The following is a 13,542-nucleotide window of genomic DNA, read 5'->3' as shown; positions in this document are numbered from 1 at the left end:
ACGTAGAGCAGGGTGGAAGTCAGGGAGGATTCTGCTTCGAATGTGAACATTTTTTAGTTTGAAAGTTCAGGCTTTGTTTTTTTTTTTTAAATCCCAGAGCTCCTTAAAATGTAAAAACAGGGGGAGAGTTTTTTAGTCTGTTTCTGCCTCTAGCAGAAGAGTTGTCCATAGCAGAGTTGTAACTGCCAAGTAAAAGAACCTGGGTCATGGAGCTTGATTTCGAGGGCTTGGGTTCAAGTGTTGGCTTTACCATTTGTCAGTCCCAAAACCTTGGGCAGTTGCCTGACCTCTCTGACCCTCAGTTTCTTTAGTGGACAATTAGGAAATTGTTCTTATAGGGTTGTTGGAAAGTTTAAATGAGGTTTTGGACATTAAATTGGGATTTTTCTTCCTGTGTGATTCATGAATTGGATTTGAAGGCCATTTTGTTCATTAATCTTTTTTTTTTTTTTTTTTTAGTGTAGTCGACGCACAATGTTACATTAGTTTCAGGTGTATAATATAGTGATTCAACATCTTTATGTGTTTGTTATGCTATGCTCACCAGAAGTGTAGCTACCATCTGTCACCATACCTCGCTATTACAATATAATTAATGATATTCCCTATGCTGGGCCTTTTATTCTGTGACTCATTCATTCTGCTACTGGAAGCTTATACTTCTGTTCCCTTTGGGCCCACTGTTCCCCATCCCCCTACCCCCTCTACTCTGACAACTATCAGTTTGTTCTCTGTATTTTAGGTCTTATTGAAGGCTATTTTAATTAATTAATTTTATTTTTATTTATTTATTTTTAAGATTTTATTTATTTATTTGACAGAGAGAGACACAGCAGAGGGAGTGGGAGAGGGAGAAGCAGGCTTCCCGCGGAGCAGGGAGCCCGATGCGGGGCTCGATCCCAGGACCCCGGGATCATGACCTGAGCCAAAGGCAGACGCTTAACCGACTGAGCCACCCAGGCGCCCTGGAGACCATTTTAAAATAGCAGTTCCAAAAAGTTTGCTTTTGAAGGAAAATGCTTGGTTATGTAAGTTTGCACACACATGTTTTATTTTATTTTTTTCGATGACAAGTGAATTTTCATATAGCACACTTAGGGAGCATACATAGCTTATAAGACTTCATTATAGTCCACATAAGTTAGAGCCACAGAATCATAAGCTTTGAGAAATTATGGAAGCCTTGGAAGACAAGGGGCTGACCATTAAGGCGTGCTGGGATTGGAATCCTGGGGCATGATTACTTAGACCCCGATGGGTAGTTGGTATTAGTGCTGTTTTGCAGACAGGGAAGCTTGAGCTCAGGGAGGTTAAATAATCTACACAAATCCTGTATCCAAGCATTCAGCTTCGTCCTGTACTCATGGTGGCCTCTAGAATTCCTTTCCCCTTCCAGACGTGACGAGGCCTGCCTTAGCTTCGTGGATCCTTTATCCTTTCCCTGCGGGAGCAGCCCCTGATTCTGGACCAGATAGAGCAGTGGAAATCGGAAATGTGGTTGTCCCATAACTTGTTTAATTAATCTGGAAGAGTGTCTTTCCTGTTCCTGCCAAGCATCTGCTCATTTTGAGCTCCTTTGACTACTCATTCGTCAGCCTGTTCTTGTTCTCCCGTTCGGAGAGAGATTCGCCATTGCCCGTCTCTGGTTTTGAGGTCAGGAGTGTATTTGAAGAGGACTTCATATTTCCTTTTAAAAAATTACAGGTGGAAACAAACTGAGTGTTGCAGGAGGGGACGTGGGTCGGGGGATGGGGTAACTGGGGATGGGCATTAAGGAGGGCATGTGACGTGATGAGCACTGGGCGTTACACACAACTGATAAATTACTGAACACTACATATGAAACTGATGATGTACATGTTGGCTAATTGAATTTAAATTAAAAAGGTGGAATTACAGGTGGAAAATAAAATTCATTGAGTATTTCCTATCATCTCGTCCAGACATGGGGTGGTGGGAAGAGACAGCACAGGGCGGGGATTCGGAATCATGGCTGTCATACTGAATCTGTCACTGACCAGGCAGGGGACTTTGAGCCAAGCCCTCCTTTTCCTGTCAGGACCCCAGTGTCTTCCCCTGCAAAGGGCTGAGGGCATTCCGAGGTGACTCCTAAGATTTTAAAATTCTGCATGTTTTGTGGTGTCAGAACCATCAGTTTCTGCTGAGCTGCCTAATCCTGTAGCTGTTTCTCTGATACTTTTCAATCTTTAGGTTTAATATATTCAACAATGTATAATTTTTTAAAGGGAAACTTTTATAGACACTTCTGAAATATCAGGGTGGGGGGGATAAACGGATGTTAAAAAATAGAAAACAACCAATTAAATAGTATATAGCATGTAATTCTCCTTGGAAACTTACCATGAAATTGAGGAGCACTTTAACAACTGGTAATTTAAATTGCATTTGAACTCTGCTAATGGTTTGTTTGCATGGGAACTTCAATCATTTCACAGTGGTTCTTTAGCAAAGCTCCTTGTTCTCTTTATGGAAAAGAAGAAAAAAAAATGGAGAGAAGTCCAGGATGGAAGAGGAGACCACTGTCCTTTGGATGTGGAGGGAGCCGCCAGGTGTGTGAGAGATTGCCCCAGGGTCAAGGTGGAGAGCCTCACCTTCCAGTTCAGAGATCTAGCAAGTCCGACGCCCTCTACTGCTCTTGGAGAAACCGTTCTGATTTCCATCTCCCTCTGCAAGGAGAAACTTAGGTTTCCTGGGGCTTGCGGGGCGAGCGGTGTCTTATGAGATTGTGCTGTCCACGGGTCCGGTGTTTGCCTCTGCATACTCCATTCCTCAGCAAGTGTGAAATGATGCCTTTCTCATGTCAGTGGAATGGCATTGAGAATTCTCATGTCCTTGAAGACCACTAGGTCTCATTGCTTTGCCGGGCTCATCTCGATTATGTGCCATTTTCCTGACTTAATTTCTTTTTGCTCTCGGGCTATCCTGACAGCCCTGGACCGGAGCCCGGGACCATCTGCCACTAACTGTGGCTCCTGGAGTGGCCACCTCCCTTCTCTCGCCCCAGCTTCTCCCCCCGTCAGTCGGAACGGTTGAGGCGGGTCATTTCTTTCTTTCTTTCTTTCTTTTTTTTTTAAGATTTTATTTATTTATTTGACAGAGACACAGCGAGAGAGGGAACACAAGCAGGGGGAGTGGGAGAGGGAGAAGCAGGCTTCCTGCGGAGCAGGGAGCCCGATGTGGGGCTTGAACCCAGGACCCTGGGATCATGACCTGAGCCGAAGGCAGACGCTTAACGACTGAGCCACCCAGGCACCCTGAGTCGGGTCGTTTTTAAGGTTCCTCCCAACTTTGAGCAGATCTGAGTGTTTGAGGCCTGAATGAGATAATATACACAAATCAATTTCATGGTTGGTTGAATAATGTTTAAAATGACAACAATGAAAATGGGAGTAGTGGTTTTTCTGGTATGTGGGTTCCTCCTGCATATACAAAGCATGCATGTTGTAACAGCCACTGCTTTGGAATACTCGTCTGTTGGAATATGTACTGCATAATCCTTAGCAAAACAGTAATAGGTTTTAATGAAATAAAACCTGTAACGAGGACTTATCTGGAAGCGTCAAGATTGTCCAGCTCTCTGCTGCTCATTGGCTGTCCTTTTTGCAGACAAGGAAACTAAGCTTCAGAGGGGTCACTCAGTCCCACAGTTAGAAATTTGTCTCCAAACTCATTTTTTCTGGTCTATTTTTATTTGTTGTTCAGATTTTGCTATTAATTTTTTCTTGGCTAGAGTGTGAATATCTAACTATTGATCTCTTTCCCCTCTGTGATGATGATGAAGCTGTTTTCTCAGGAGAGCTGGGGTGCCAGCAACCTCCTTTCAGTGATTCTGTGACAAATTGGTGCAATAGAAGTGCCAGGAGCTGACTGGGGGCTTAGCAGGTGTAGAGGGAAGCCTCCAAATTTGTCAGCTTCAAGCCTGGCATCATTTCTGGTGTGGCCTAGTCAGTGAGTTCATAAAGCTGGAAAGTTCCAAAGCTGGCAAGATCCTAGAGATTTGTTGTGCCTTTTTTTTTTAAGATTAATTAATTTATTTCTAGAGAGAGGGGTGGGGGTGGGGCAGAGGGAGAGAGAGAGAAAATCCTGAAGCTGACTTCATGCTGAGCACAGAGCCTGACTCGGGGCTTGGTCCGAGGACTCTGAGATCATGACCTGAGCCGAAATCAAGAGTCGGCCACTCCACTGGCTGAGCCACCCAGGCACCCAAGATCCTAAAAGATTTGTAAGCAAGCTCCTTCTCCCATTTTACACAGGTGGAGACGTTGAGGTGCAGAAATACAACTGAAGACAGAACCCAGTCACCTGGTTCTCATTTGAGGCCTTCTCTCATTGGTCTCCTGAGCACTCATCAGAGGGAAGCTATTTTTCAACTGGTGAGTCCTATGAAGAAGAGAAGACTTTTTTCTTTTATAATTAATGCATATGTTTAATGAGTTTGAAAATCCATGGTATCGATTGAACGTGTGGGTACTAATAGCTGGGGTAGAATAAGGACTAGAGAAGAACCACAGTCTTCTTTCTTTTTATCTTGAGTCGATTTCCTTGGCAATGGACAAAATAGAACAGTGCTCATAAAATGTATGGCAGGACTCAGCTCTTGGAAGGAGACATGAAGAGGAATGGGAAGAAAATTGGGAGTAGTGATGAGTCTGTATTGCTTCCTTCTTTCTTCTTTGGCATGGAGGGATGCGTTCTTGAAATTGAAAGCCCAAAAGGAAAATGGCAGTGAACGGTGTTATGGGCGTTTGCGAGGAAGGCAAAGTTGTATTGTTGAATGGTTCTTGTTCACCCCCGTATGTGATGCTGCTGCTTCTGCGATCTCATTTTATTTTCACCAGAATCCTTTGAGGTGGTAGGGGAGGCTAGATTTGCTCAGGCAAAGGGTGTGAGCCATTGTCTTAAAGGGTCTGCTTGAGTTCCACTGGGATCCCATTCCACACTCAGGAAGGGGAATGGCGAACAGGTAAAGAAAGCTTTCCCTTGTGTTTTGAAATACTTCTGAGTTTGGCTGGTAGAATAGAACATCGTGTTCTCAAAAATAGGAGTAGTGAAAAGAGTAATGTGTGGGCCACCCTTGGCTGGGCAGAGATCTGAGGCAAACAACGGGAGAATTCTGGGAAAAGCTTCCATTTAAAATTTGAGACCCGTGCTCTCCATCCTGAGGGCCAGTCCCTGTGTGCCCCGAGCACTGGCTGTATACTGAGTAAATAATAACGCCTCGCCATGTTTAGGGCATAGCAGATGCTGTAGTGAGTGATAAAACCTAACTTCATTTAAAAGCGTGACAGAGTTTACAGTTACATTTTGTCACCGTTTCTTCATCAATGTATCTTAAAAGAACAACTGACCTTCTGTGTGCCAGTCGATCTGTGTAAGATAAAAGGCTGACAACCATTGCTTCGACTCTTAAATACCTTAGCTTGTTCAAATTTCACACATGGTCTTGAATGTTTTGCCCCCAAGTGTACACTTTAGGAATCAAATTGTGAATCTTTGTTACCTGCTCTACTTCCTGGGTTTTTTCAGTGTTTAAAATGAAAATGTGATTAATATGAAGACTCTTACTTGGATTAAAAACAGATAATCAAACACAGTGTGTGATGACAGAGTGGGAGAGAATGCCTAAGCGGGAGGAAGCTGGAAGACACTCAGAAGTTTTCATTGTCTCTAAGCTAACTGTGAGTCAACAGTGGTTTGTGTCTCCTAAAATGCCACTGCAGCCTTGGACCGCATGAAATAGGGTATGCCCTCTAGAACGGGGGGTGGCGGAGATCCTGCTGGAAACCGGCAAGTCCAGAGGTGAGGTGGGCTTCAGGCCTAGTTTGAACAGGACTCGGCTCTGCTTCTCTGTTAGCACTACTTGCTCTGCCTTCTGTGTGTTGGCTTCAACCTTGGAAGTTTCACCCCGTGGTCATGAGATGTCTGCCTGCTGCAGCCCGGGCTCTAGGCCTCCTCTTACCACTCAGGGGGAAAGAGCCTGTTTGCTGTGTCCCCATGGCCTTGGGTTGCTGTGCATTCCCGCACAGTCACTGAGGCCAGGAGGCCGGGACTGTGCTAACTGGCCTGTGCACTGGGGTCTCCTCTGGAATTGAGTCTGAAGACAGTCCCACGCAAATCTCATGGCAGCTACATGGCAGAGAAGAGTGGTCCCTCAAAGGATATCTGGGTGCTGCTAGGAGGGGTGGTGAGAAGCCTTCTGCTGTTTGGGTGACCATGAACTCTCTTTCTACCTTCCTAACAGAGCTCCCCTAGAGTGTCGGCCTTTAGTCCTTGCTCCGTCTTCTGAGAGGGACATGACATTAGCCAGCTGGACTGTCTACACAGGAATGCTGTGAGGACCGGAGATGGTGTCCCACCAGGAATGGTTACGGGAATGAGACTCCACTGGAGAGGGCAGGAGGCAGGGTACACACGATGCTGGCCTTTAAGAATATAAAACCTGGTCAGAAGAGGGATAGCATCTCTCCTAAGTTCACAAGTGTATCTCAAGTCTGGTGGGATCTCTGGCACATAATAGGTGCACAGTGCATTTCGTGGATAGAAAGATTGAATCTGAAGGTAGTGAGTGTCCCTTTCTCCAAGGGCTTTCCATTAGACACTGGCCATTCTCTGTTGGAGAGTTTTATTAATTATTTATTAAAATAATTAATTAATTATTTTATTTTTTTATGTTGGGGAGTTTTAGGAAATCTAGCACCGATGAGGCTGCCTGCATGTCTCTGTGAAATTGAAACAAATGACTGGTAGAATGAGTCTTTTGGGGCCATTGTGGCTTAAGAAGTTTGTGAGTGCATAACAAGGCAGTGAGGTACAGTGGGATGGGGTGTCAGAGGTCTGCCAGTTATTAGATGTGTACCTCCAGAAAAATAACATACCCCTGCCTTCAGTTCCCTGATCTGGGAATTAAGAATGATAATCATTGTGCTGCCTGCCTCTCTTGTTTGCTTAGAGCAGATGGGTTGATAGATGCCAGCCTGTTTTGCAGACTGTAAAGTATGGTCCATTTATGATAGATTATTACAGTTGTTGTCTTCTTAACTAAAGAAAAATGAGACAGTGTAATGTGTCGTCCCCAGCACCATGTCAGCTACCTGGTGACAGTATATGCTCAGTATATGTTCTTCCTCCCAACTCTGCAGCCTCATCATCCCCAGGACTGGATGGGCACTAATTTGTCCTCAGGCTTGGAAAGGGGCTAGATCCGGAACCTTGTGTAATGGTAATGGTTGACATTGAAATGAAATTGTGTACTATTATTACTTTTCATATTTGATTTGGCTCAAGGTAGCAAGAGGTGAAAGGAGGTAGAATTGGGAGACTGAAGAAGTCTCCATGCTTGAGCAATCCCTTAGAAGTTACAGTCTAGCTGTTCTGCTCTTGCTTTGTTTGATTAGATAATCACACCTTCTGCTCTAGGCGTCACCGGCCCAGTGGGAGTCAGGAAGGAAATTATTTCCCTCTGTTGATACTACTGTACAATTGTTGATGGTAGCCAAGGACTTTCATTTTTAATATTTCCTCTTTGGTCCTTAGAAGGATCAGGTATTAGTCTGTGCCGGAAGCAAAGCGACGGCCACTTCCGCCAGAGGTGAATGTCTTGGCTCCCTACAGTTACTCGGTCAGGTGGTTTCTGGGCATGTGTGACCATCTGCTGAGCCAGCTTGCATTGCTTTTTATGTTATTGCTTCAAAACTACAAAAGGACTTGCTGAGTCTGAGCAGGAACCCATCCAGCCACCTAGGGCTCTGTGGCTGTTCTGTAACCCAGGGATGTCTTGGAGGAGATGTTTGCTATCCATGAAAGTTCAAGGTAGAGCTCTCTCTCTCTCTTTTGTTTCCTTCCTCCTAATTCCATATTCTCCTCTGACCTCAGCACAGTGGAACTGTCTCTGTTCTGTGTTGCTCAGGGCCGTGGGAGGTCAGAGGAATTCTCAGGTTCTCCTCAGATTCCTGTGTGGTAGGAGGGGTCTGATGCCTAATGGATGGGGCGCCCCATGAGTACTTGGTAGATTGCCGCCAAGTATCTACCCCTGGTCCATAGACTGTGTGCTTGTGCTCTGCCCTGACCTACTGTTTGTCTGGAAGTTAGTAAACCTCAGGGTCTTTAGGACACCACCGTGAATGAGGCACAGTTCCTGACCTTGAGAAGCTTATAGTCTAGTTGGAGAGAAAGACATACACATAAGAAATACACATTAGAAAGAAAGATATTGTTTACAGCACACATTTATTAATCACCATATCTGTTTCAGGCCTCATAGTAGGTGCGTGGGAAATGGAAGTTAAGTTACTGTCTTGGATCTCATGGGGCTAACTTGAAAGGTTGGGAAAGTGGGAAGAGTTGGGAGTGTTGAGGAAGGTTTCCAGGAGGAGGGGATCTGATCTCAAAACCACCGAGTGAGCCATGGAACCTTATAGCACAAGCTCAGAGTGCTGGCAGGGTATGCCTGTGCACGTCATCTGGCCCGCTAGAGCTGGACAGGTTCTGAGGGTAAATGTAGCCGATAGCACAGTATGGCTGGGTAGGTAAGGACTCTCTCACCTTCCAGGTGTGGTTCCGTCTCCAGTTTATTTCCTGTCAACATGCTGTAGCCAAAAGTGTCATGTTGACTTAGAGCTGCACTGACATTATTTCCGTGGTCCTCTCTGTGTGGCCAGACCATGCCTGGGTATGTGTCACCAAGTGGGAAAGTGTCTCTGCATTTGGGGGGGTGGGGTGGGGCAAGGGTTCCTCCCAAGAGTTCCTGATAGCTAATCTCTTGCGGTCTACGTCCTAGGCCTGAAAAATGATGGAGTTGGTAGCGACCAGGACTGGGCCTCCCCTGTGTGGCTACTATCTTTTTTTTTTTTTTTTTAAAGATTTTTATTTATTTATTTGACAGAGAGAGATACAGCGAGAGAGGGAACACAAGCAGGGGGACTGGGAGAGGGAGAAGCAGGCTTCCCGCCGAGCAGGGAGCCCGATGCGGGGCTCGATCCCAGGACCCTGGCTGGGATCATGACTTGAGCCAAAGGCAGACGCTTAAGAACTGAGCCACTCAGGCTCCTGTGGCTGCTATCTTTGTTATCTATTGCTGCATAACAAACCCCAAACTTAACACTTAAAACAAGGAACATTTATAATCTCACGCTGTCTGTGATTCGGGACCTGGCAGCTGCTTAGATGAGAGGCTCAGGGCCTCTCCTGAGGTTGTAGTCTAGGTGTTTGCTGGCCTGCAGTTTCATCTGAAGGCTCAGTGGGGGAGGACCCACCCCCAGGCTCTGGCAGGATTTATGTCCTCACGGGATGTTGGACTGAGGGCCTCAGTTCCTTGCTGACTGTTGACTGAAGGTGGCCCTCAGTTTTTTGCCATGAAGGCCTCGCCATAGGGCAGCTAACAACATAGCAGCTGCCTTCTCCCCAAGCAAGTGAGCACGAGAGAGTCCCCCAGATTCTTACAGCCTTTATGTAACCCGGTCTTGGAAGTGGCACACCTTTCCTCTCTGCCTCATTCTGTTTGCTCAAAGCAAGTCACTAAATGCAACCCACACTCAAGGGGAGGGATTGCACAAGGGTGTGAATACCAGGAGGTAGAGTTATAGGGGGCCGTCTTAGGGACCATCTACACAGATGCCCTAGGTTACGTGGCATGTATGAAGGTGGGAGCGTGAGTTACATGGAACCCCTGAAGAAACTCAGCACACTTCTGTGGACCAGCCTTACTTGAAGGCTTTTGGGAGAGAACTCCATTTAAAATCTGGATATAAGCATTGATCTATAACTGCACAGAATGCAAACGTGGCCTGGCTTTTCAGAGGAAGAACAGAAGTTTTCAATGACTGCTGTGTCCCCATGCCTCTACATTTTTACCCTCCTTAGCAGTTAGAGCTACTTTGACAGAAGTGCTTGGATGTTCTTGCTTGAGCTTTTGCTCTACAGGTGAGATACCAAGACCTAGAGAGGGGACAGACTGCTTTGGGGCCACAGAGCCGTCGGCAGCCATTGGGGGGCCCTCCAGAGTCTCCTTTGACCCTGGCCCCACTGCTTCTTCTCCATCTTTCCACACTGTCTCTGCTTCAGAATCAGTCCATACCAGTTTTCAGCATGTTTTCTCTGCTTTTTACAGCTTCTAGCCTGTCCCAGAAACTGATCAGGGGAAAATAGGTTGAAATTTGGAGTCTTGAGCCTTCATGTTGTCCCTTTAGTTAAATTTCAGGGTCTCCATCTCCTGTTGGGTTGTGCTGTGTCCTGAAAAGTTGCATAAATCAGTGTTACTTGGCTCAGTGTGTCTCTGCAGTATGAATAACATTTGTATTAAGAACAGTGGGCCGTTACACAACATTGCTGTGGGACTGACAGGATCAGACGTAAAACCTCAGCCAGTACCTTCTGTCTGGCAGAAAGTTCTTTTCTAGAGCATCGGTTACCCCCCTTCCCCCCACCCCCACCAACCAAACTGTCTTTTATAAAACCAAGCCCATCAGTCCATTTTATAGAAGATGGCAGGTTCCCTTAGAGTCTTCTTTAACAATCCTAAAAAATTAATGGAAATGGAAGACTGAAAATTATGGTCAAGCTCATTAGGAGCCCTGCAGCCAAAAGAAGGAAAGCCTGCTTGGGTCAGTAAGACTGTCACTGGCCAGAATGTTAATACTACTCCCCCCGTTCCATGACCCCTTTTGACTCTCAATATATATATATATATATTTTGTATTATTAGTGCTTTCAAAGTGTTGCTTGTCTCTTATTTAATTTTTACTGAAAGTCCATAACAGGAAATAGTTTTAATTGGGTGAAGGCAACAAGGTAGAACAGAATTTGGAATAAAAGGACCCTTCATGTATCAGTTGCCTGATCTTAACGGAAGTCACGTAATCATTTTTTTAAGTGGTCTCCATATTTGAAAAACGGGTGCAAAGAGCCGCTGCCTTGGGTTTTGTTGTGTTCACAAAGCAGCAGAATGTATACAGAGGGCCTGCCGAGTCCGGGACTTAGTACATAGTTGGTGCCCGTGAAACATTAGCCTGTGCTCTCCGTAATAGTCTGTAAGTGCTGCAAATCACCCTCAGTTCTGCACTCTGTCAGGCTGTTTTCTCAGTGCGCCCCCTTTGCCCTGTCCCCTTGGCTTGGACCAGACCCTCAGCATTTGCATGTGTTGTCCCAGAATAAGTAAAAGCCTTCACGTTTATAATTTTGCTTAATGACCCCCAAGACATAAATACAGACATCATAATATGCTCATATTTTCTGGTATTTGGGAATATAGTAGCTCTGAGAACAAAATACTCACACCCTGTGTTTCATGAGCAAGGCCTTGGGGCCACCAGGACTTGAAAAGTAAGTGTTGCTTTTCATGACAAGATTGTCTGGTCCAGAGAATGAGCTCCGCTTGGCCGCCATCAGCCACCTCTTCCTTTGTACGTGGAAGCTTCTCTGGGCCTGCCTAGCACTGACCCTCTTGGGCTCCTCTTTGGACTTCTATAGGATGACATCACCCCCCCCCCCCCGGCTTCAATGGCGACTGGCTTGAGTTATATCAGTTATTAAAAATGATCTAATATTTCCCTTTTAAATCTAGGGCCCTGGCTCGTTCTATGATTAAGCTAGTGATTTATTTATAATACGGTACGAGACGGCTGTAGCTACTCTATGATGTAATCTAAGAATGACATGAAAACAAAATAGGCTTTTACATAATGAAAGTGTTCCTGTAATACATTTTATAGCAAGGCTTTTTTTTTTTTTCCATTGAGAACGGAGAGAGTCTTTCCTTTCCTCCCACTCCTTCCTTATCTTCTTTTCCCATTTATGAGTCTTAAGGCCTTTAAGTCAATTAAAACACACACACACGCGCGCACACACACACACACGCGCACACACACACACGCACACACATACACACACACACACACGCTAGCTTTGGAAACACCACACAGACTTGGTTCGCTCTTCTAATCTTGTCATCTTCTTTGCTTCCCTCCTGACGGCCGCCATGGTGTCATTATGGCTACCGCTCTGCCCAACTGCCTGTAGCCTCCCGTCAGAGCACAGCTGTCCTGACCCTTCCGTTGCTCGTGCTGTTCCTACTACTGTTAACTCCTCCGTGATCTTGAATTTTCTCCTGCTAAAGTCAGATACACTGCACTGGGTTCCTACAGATGGCAGACTTCTTCAGGCCGGCTAGGAGGCACCTCTTCTCCAAGCCTTCTCTGAAGCTTCTGTCTCCTACTTAGAAGCCCTTTCTCTGTCTTTCTTACAGAACTCCATGCAGTGGCAAGCTCCCCATCCCCATATCAAGGCACGTTCGCAGTGTATCAGAGTTAGAAGAGAAGTGACTTAGGGGAGTGGGGAAGGAGCCTCTGAAGTTCTGGTTCTGCCCTTGACACAGTCATGGGGAGGTCATGGTCCGTCTCTGAGTGTCCATTTTCCTCCTCTGAAGAATGAATGGTTTGCAGTTCATTTCATGTGGCCACGTGGGAGTATTGGTAGTGGCTCCTTGGGGTCATGTGTGTTGAGAAGGATTCTGAAGTTATATCCTGATGGAGTAGGAAAGAATCCACGGTCGTGTAGCATTATCTGCTATGGCTGTGGTTGGGGAAGGGAGGGTGGAGGCATACAAGAGGTCTAGACTTAGATGACTAGGCTAGATGACTTAGAGATCGCTTTCTCTTTTACCTTCTGGGATGCTTTGATTTGGTGACTCGAAGTGTCTTGCCCAAGGTCACACAGCTAACAGTGGCTAGAATCCAATCTCAGGTTTAGAGGTTGTTAAAAATGTATGTTCTAATCTCACATGCATCCATGCAGGCTGGCTGTGGGAGTTGAGAAGCTGGGATAAATAAGACTAGAGGGGCCATGGTTTATTGGAGGCACAAGACGCCCCCAAACCTGTATGCCCTTGAGGTAGGGTAGGGCCAGGAGATGCCTTTCACCTCTTTGTCTGATTTGCTTCCAAAGAGTTGTCATGTCCATACAGTTCTTATTTATGTCAGATATGGCATTTTAAGGTCAAAGTCAGAAAGTTAGGGGACTTTGCTGGGGTCTTCTTGGGCCGGGGCTGACAGAGTTCACCCATGGAATCTTTTGGATCCTCAGTGCCTCTCTCCCTGATCCCAGACAAAATGCTTAGCTCTCAGCAGAATGCTACATTGCTTGGACTCTAGGTCAGCTCCAAACAAAAAAAGGTCCTGGAACAGTGAGAGAGATAGAGGAGGGAAAGGAAGAGGGAAGTTTGGGATGGCTGATGACACTGGCAACAGGGATGAAAGAAGGAACTGGAAGTGGTTAGTGTGGAGAAGAGAGAAAGGGGGTGGAGGAAGAAGGAGTAGAGTGGGACTCTGCCGTGGAAGGGGGCACAGACTCCCTCCTTGTGACCTCAGAAGGAGTTCTGGAAGCAGGGGGTGGAAGCAACAGAAAGACATGTGAAGAAGGACTTTATGTTACGGGTAGACCCATAATATAAAGCAGTGGGATGTGCCATTTTGAGGGGTTATGACTTCACTACTATAGGTATGTAGGTGGAGGCTGAGACCGATGGGTCCT

At 45.9% G+C, this 13,542-nt stretch overlaps 1 protein-coding gene across 11 annotated transcripts in view; it reads left to right on the top strand.

Annotated features, from left to right (window-relative positions):
- Nucleotides 1-13,542, top strand: part of LPP (LIM domain containing preferred translocation partner in lipoma) — a 667,328-nt gene that overhangs the window by 61,851 nt on the left and 591,935 nt on the right. For 7 of the 11 annotated variants that reach the window (XM_073895713.1, XM_073895704.1, XM_073895691.1 and 4 more), the window contains one exon: nucleotides 4,275-4,394. The exons of the other annotated variants lie outside the window; for them this stretch is intronic. The gene's annotated coding sequence lies outside the window, so the exon portion shown is untranslated. The remainder of the gene's footprint in view (nucleotides 1-4,274; nucleotides 4,395-13,542) is intronic. 11 annotated transcript variants of the gene reach the window in all.

Source organism: Callorhinus ursinus, unplaced genomic scaffold (genome assembly GCF_003265705.2).
Source record: "Callorhinus ursinus isolate GAN/ISIS: 27379988/994484 unplaced genomic scaffold, GSC_fseal_2.0 scaffold1, whole genome shotgun sequence".
Taxonomy (NCBI): domain Eukaryota; kingdom Metazoa; phylum Chordata; class Mammalia; order Carnivora; family Otariidae; genus Callorhinus; species Callorhinus ursinus.
The sequence above is the reverse complement of the archived record's forward strand: the minus strand, read 5'-3'. Positions and strand labels throughout refer to the sequence as shown.